Source organism: Tinamus guttatus, unplaced genomic scaffold, assembly GCF_059628265.1.
Source record: "Tinamus guttatus ecotype Peru unplaced genomic scaffold, ASM5962826v1 Tinamus_guttatus_pri_ptg000142l, whole genome shotgun sequence".
Classification (NCBI taxonomy): domain Eukaryota; kingdom Metazoa; phylum Chordata; class Aves; order Tinamiformes; family Tinamidae; genus Tinamus; species Tinamus guttatus.
The window spans coordinates 382,911-389,734 of record NW_028288676.1 but is presented as its reverse complement, the minus strand read 5'-3'; positions in this window follow the sequence as shown (position 1 = coordinate 389,734).

Below are 6,824 nucleotides of genomic sequence, written 5' to 3'. Positions count from 1 at the left end.
GTGAATATTCCCCCTACTGAATGTCCCCAACCTATTGCGACTAATAAAGTCCTCCTTCGATGTGATGGGTCAAAGCAAGGGCTCATTACAAAGCAGGACAAGCCTGTTTAAGAAAGTTGATCTTCTTGTACTCACTGTTTTTCCCCCTCGCAGTTGATGGTTTTAGTTTTGTCATCGCGGCAAGGTACTGGAAGGGAAGGAAAAAGGAGAAGTGAGCAATGCTGTAAAAAAAAAAATAGTGTCAGCCCAACTTGGTCAACAAAATTTATGGGAAACCTTGGTAGGTTAATAAATACTGCGGTGTCTGAACCAGGCCTAGTTTGAACAATCCAGAGAACTAAAGAGAAACTCTCTTTCCAGCAGGATTCAGGCTCTGCTCAGAGAGTGCAGAACTATAAAAAAGGTTTCCAGAGAAAGACACAAGGATGGGGAGATACAGAGAAGGAAATAAAAAAGGATGGATATTCGCACTGTGCTGCACTGATCAGATCTTCAGCTTTCCAAAAATCACCTTTAAATGAGCAAAGGTGCAGAAAGCTTACTATAAAAAGTTATTTTCCAATAAGAAGTTGCAAGAAACAGGCTTGCTTGGTCTGGCAAAGTGAAGGCAGAAAGGAATACAGTCCTTCTCCATGAAATTATAAATTACCCTAAGGAAAAGGAGGACTGAGGCAACAGAAAATTTAAGAGAAAATGAGCAAACTGATCATATTTGTTTTTTTCCTTGAAGTGAGAAGGCTTTTGATCTTCAAAGGAGTGGAGTTTTGGAACAACTTTCTAACTGATATAGTGAATTCTAGAACTGTTTAAATGGAGGTTGGTCAATTTATGAATAGAAAAACAAAACTAGAATTATTCATCTAGGAAAAATCCTGATCCAAATTTTCTGTGAGATGCAAATGGAAAAGTACTAACAAGCTAAAAGAAAATCAGTGGTTCACTTGGGAGAATATTGTAAAAATGATGCTGGAATACCTGGCAGAGCTGTCATAAAGTGTTTTAAAGAAGGAACTTGCTAAATTTGTGGAAGGAATATAATCTGTAAAATCACCCTTCTTACTTTGAGGTTTTGTATTTGATAATTTATTTCTGCAGGCTCTGAAATTCCTGGGAATTCTTCTGTTACTTGGTATATATCGATGGCTAATAAACACACCCCCCCCAACCCCCCGCCTAGTATCACTAGGTACGATTTGTGGAATTATTTAAGAGAACAGAGTGTGCTGTAAAAAGTGTGAGACCTGTCATTCCCAGAATTGGGAAAATTGTCACAGGTTACTTCAGATAAGGCAAAAGATGCATATTTTAAAATTTATTCACTTTTGAAAAAGACAACCAACTGAATAGAATTATTTTCGAGTATGTCAAAATCAGAGATCATATCAATGGCTGGTAGATAACATAAACTGTCACTAATAAGGCTGCAGCTAGGAATAAGAACGGGTAGAGAAATTAAAAGAAATAAAGCTATATTGTGTTACTCTTTATTATGAAGAATTCAGGGGCTAAGGAGAGGAGGGGAAAACTTACCTGTCAAAACACCTGCCAGGTGGAGCGAGTAGGTGCTATGACATTCCTGTTTCACTTCGAAGCCAAGTGGGGCACCGAGTCCCTCTCACCTTGTATAAAGGTTACCTTCCTGAAACATTGCACTGTATTTTGTAAGTTTAGTATTCCTTTTGCATCAACTGGCTATAAAATAAGATACAGAATAGATTACAATGGATTTTTACAAGACTTTTCCCAAACAGCTTTTCAGTGTTTGCTGAGTGCTTGAGCCATCAAATTCTTTGTCTCTGGTACTTTGGCAATCTGAATACTTTTCTTCTCCCCCATGAAGAATCTTATCTCTGTTATGGTAGCTCTCTCCACATCATTCCAGTATTTAGTCTAGGTTGGAATACACTCAAAGCAGGCTGTCAAAAAACAGTGCTTCTTTTTTAATGAAAGATTTTCCTTTGCTTCTGCTTTTCTTCCTGTCCCCACTCAGTTGAAGAGAAACCTTGGATAACTAATTCTTCTGATACAAGAATCAGGTCATGACTTTTTTTTTCCTTTTTTTTTTTTCTTTTTCCTCCTATTTTACAATATTTAAAAATTAATTACCACCTCTTCAAAATATATTTCCCCTCTTAGGAAGGGACACATAGCTTGGAGTATGTTAGCACATGAGAGTCATAAGAGAGCAGAAATTAGCCTGCCTATTTGGCTTGCAGTACCAAGAGTTCATGAAGTTTTCATGACTGTCTCAATTGTTTCATATTTTTAATAAAGTCTTAATTCCACTTAAGTCCCTGATTATTTGCTTGTTGTGTGGAAAAAATGTCAAATCATCATTTTGATTGTCTCTGCACACTTTTCTAGTTCTTTATGCAAGAATAATCCATTTTTGTTTCTTCTTAAATGCATTATTCTTTTGAAAGTAGACAAAAACATACAGCTGTGTACTCTTCTGCTGTGGGATCCAAACAAGCTCAAGGTATCTCTAAATTGCATCACATAGCTCAGCAGAGTAAGGTACTGCTGCCAACGCAAACTTAACCTGTTAGAGCTGGCAGCATGTTTGGAGTCTTATAGCTACATTACCTCAATTAATTTAATCTGTCCTACATCTAATTTAAGTGTTGGTCCAAAGCATCGTCAAAGTTTCCCCTTTTCAGAATATATGGCAAAGAAGAGCTTTCTTGGATGCTTTTTCTTAGAATTTTAGTGGATCCTCTGTTCTTGCTTCTGTGCCCTTTTCATCTCTAAGGAATGACAACATATCCTGTAGCAATATATATTTAGGCATGCACATCAACCTTTTTAGGTATGCTTGTGATTATAAAGTAGCTTATACTGGCATCCTAAAAATGATTTTCTATCTTTATTCCCATATCATATGCAGTGAGTGTACCAGTGAAATTCGTTAGACAACTATACCTCAATGTGAACACACTTTACTGTTATTCTCCAGGTTATGTTCTTAAATTTTTAACCAAACCTTACTTGCCTTCTGTGAGCTTCTTCATGTTCTCTTCGACCTATAAACAAATTCAGTGGAAACATGACAAAATCCCTTACCATAGTCATTGATTTTTCACATAATGAGTTCCACTAACTGTTTTCTGCTCATGGAATGTAGTGAGTAGGCAAACAGAGAAGAATTATTTCATTTCTTTTCAGAAACACTAGCTTCAGTGTTTCCTAGAACTGTGCGACCTCTTCTGTTTTATTTCCTGGTTCCTAGTTTGAACAAAAACAAATTAAATTTGATCAGCTTCATGACCTCTAGTGGCAGGCAGTCAGCAATGATTTAGATGATAACTTGCAATGATAATGATATGCAAGTTTCTAAGCAATTAATTCTGATTCTTACTAAAACTACATGCACAGCTCAAATGCCTCACTAAACTGACTTAGCTTTTTTTGAGTCATTTTTGCTGCCAATTTGCAGCAAAGTGGAAATTACACAACTGACCACATTATTATTGATGTCACTTAACTTGCCCGGGGTTTTTGAAGACTTTTCCCAACTTCTAAATATACATAAAGCATCTGTTTGTTGAAGTTGCCCAAGTCCAACTTCATTCATTATTATCCTCCTAGCCAGAAGACTGTTACTATTAATGGTTCTTGCACAGCTTTCCTAATGTCTGCTTAGTCATAGTTTTTTGTGTGTGTGAAATATAGAAGCTGGAAAGTCTTAATATGCATGTTAAAGAATGGAGAAGTTGTATGTTAAAATTATTAGGGTGTCAAAAACACTGGAGAATCACTATCAAAATAATGATGTTAGCTAATTAAGCTCTAATAAGTTGTTGTGAACTGATATACAAGGATGTGCAAATGATTTTTTTGTGATGATAGCCTTTTATATCTCTCTTCACCTGGAAAAACAGCAAAATACTGATACTGATATCAACTTTTAAGAAACTCCTGTAAAAGTTACATGCAAATGTAAAAAAAAAAAAACTTTTTTTAAACACTCGCTGGAGTTTAAAATATTTTAGCTGAAGGTTAACCAAGTTTCCTGCTCCAATAGTCCTTTGAACATCCTGTTTATGTAGCAGATCTAATTTATAGGATGCTTAAAACAGCTGCCATCTCCTTCATATGTTAGAACTTCCCAAATTGTCTAATTAAGCCACAGCAGTTTGAGGTTTTTTTTTTTTTTGTAAAGATTTGTTATTATTAAGTGCTTTATTTAATAGATTGCAAAGGAAAATCTGCTCTTAGCCAGCAGTTTATTTTTCCAGAGAAGTTATGATGAAAATTATCACGTTAGAAATCCCAAACACCGCATGCTTCATGCATGCCCTTACATGCTTCACAACTTGATGTTTCCTCTTTGGTCTGTAAGCCCACATGATTCCTCGAACTGTTAGGAATGGTGTATTTTGCATGCATTGGATACTTGTTTTTCATTCCTCATTGTCCTGAAAACTGTTTTTCCTCAGCTCCCAAGTCTGCATTCCTCTCAGAACCAGCAGTTGATGCCTGGGGAGTTGTCTGTAGCCCTGGGTCGCCCAGAATCATCCTCTGCATTTTCAAAGACTCTGCTGTCATCTGATGTCTTTACTTTTCCACACTGTATTTTATTCTGGAGTCATAGGTAGTTCACTACACAGAATAACTACAAAAATACCTATCAGTGTAGGTGCTACAGCCTGCAGCTGGCAAAGTTAAAGCAAAGTAAGCAAGAGTTGTTCCGTCATAAGATAATGGCTCTTACAAGTTAAGACAACTCTACAGGCAGGCAAAGAGAGGTCCCTACAAAGCCTGGTAAGTCTTAAGGCTTATGCTGTTAGCTTAATATAAAGCCTGTGACCGGTCACAAGCAGTGGCAGCTCAATCTACCGAGCTATAAGGCTGCTACATCTTTAGAGGTTTCCATGAGATTAAAAAAATTAATACTCTCAAGGGGAGGCTCAAGAACACAAGACAATCCTTGAATCCACCTGCTGCTACTCAGTACATCTCAACAAGTGGGAGCCAGGCTGTGGGAGATGAGCCATCAATCTGCTCCTGGTCTACTCAGTGTCCTCCACTAAACATCTTCATTGTGCATGTGGAGACATCAGTGCTAGCCTGCTGGCACGAGGCCAGGAAAAGCACAAGCCATGGAGGTGCAGCCAAGGACACTACAACAGACCGTAAGAGGTAAAAAGGTAAAAGGTGACAATTGTTTGAATGTTTCAATGACCAGAGGGCCCAAGCGTAGACCAAAGGTCAGGAGCAGCAAAGGCTAGCTGCTCCCTGAGGGACAGAGGGCAAAGAGCAACAGCATGGCCTGTCGGGCAGGGGCCTCATCACCCAGGTCTCATCCCACCGGCTCTGAGCAGAGCAAGCAGGGCAGGCCCAGGAATACATACTCTAATGCGGAGTCCAGTTCACCAGGTGATAAGACAGATCCAAGGTCAAGCTGGGAAGTCCATGCATGACGCAGAGCCCAGATCAACAGGGCTCATCGCCTGGCAGAGGCATCAGTGCGACTGAGCTAGAGCCACGTTTTGCTACAGTCTAACTCAACAAAGGAGTGAAAATCAGGTCTGAGGAACCCCTGAACCCATGGGCTGGGTGTGCAGGGAGGCCACAACGTCTGTTAATGCCCTTCAGGCCCTGACACCTAAGATATCAAGACATAACAAGCCCTCAGGAATAACTCCAAACGTCTTTAAAGTCTGAGGACATTTCCAGTATTTTCCAGCTTGTCATAGAAACACATGATAAGCAGACTTTTGTAATCCGCCTGAGTGATTGATGTGAAAAAAATGAACAGCAAAGATGATAGAAGACAAGAAAGTGAGCAATAGCTGGACTCAGTACCTCGGTGTTAGGTCATAAGCACGGTGGGCAGAGATTCGTGCTCCTTCCCGCAGTGGCACTGTGCTAGGCACCAAATCCCACCACAGGAGGAAGAGGTTGCAGAGCTTGTTGATACAGTCAGGACCCTGACAGATTGGATTAAGAAAAAACTTGCATATGAAAATTTGCTGAAATATCCTTGGAGGACAGTGAGTTAAATAGCGCCAGATGTTCCCTGCTGGCACCTTTTATTTAGTTACTACCGCATGCTCTTCTTGTTCCATTTCACACCATTATATAGATGGAAATAAAAGCTAGTTGGTTGTGCGGCTAGGGAGAACATTTTTTTAATAGCACCCATTTCTATGTCCAGTTATTCTTACCACAACTTGTAAGCTATTAACCATCTTAGTTGAACCTTAGGTTGCCTTTCAGTTGTTCCAAGTGTGTAACTCACCAGCATGCAGCTACGTTAGTTTAAATTAGTTGTCAAAATTACCTGTGACTTTAGTAACATTTCAGATTGCTAGACTTGACCCCAGGAGAAGGTGACAAACAGATTCCACTTAGAGTACATTGTCTTTGGAGGACTGCCAGTCATCGGAGGGAAAGTTTGAGAAGCAATTAAACAGAATGGAAAGGATTTTAAATAAACAAAGGCTGACATGTAATCCAAGATTTCTTGGTTGTCACAACTTCAATAGAAAAGGAAGCAAAAAGCTGAACTTGTTTAAATATCACAGTTCAAGCTGTTTTACAAACACAACACATCAGAAGGGGAGTTTGCTGGCAAATCTTGTGCCATCTTACCTTGTCCTCACTACATACCCATTAAATTGGTAGTTAATATGAACAAATACATTACAAAAAGTTATGCTAACATGTGTCCCGACTGACACTTGGAAGCAATGTGACATCAGCCACACTGCTGGTGTTTTCATTGAACAGTTCTAACTTTTCACAAGCAGAGAATTTTAAATCAAATTCTGTTGAAATGGGTCTGTTGTCTTGGGGAACTATGCATATAATGCACCAAT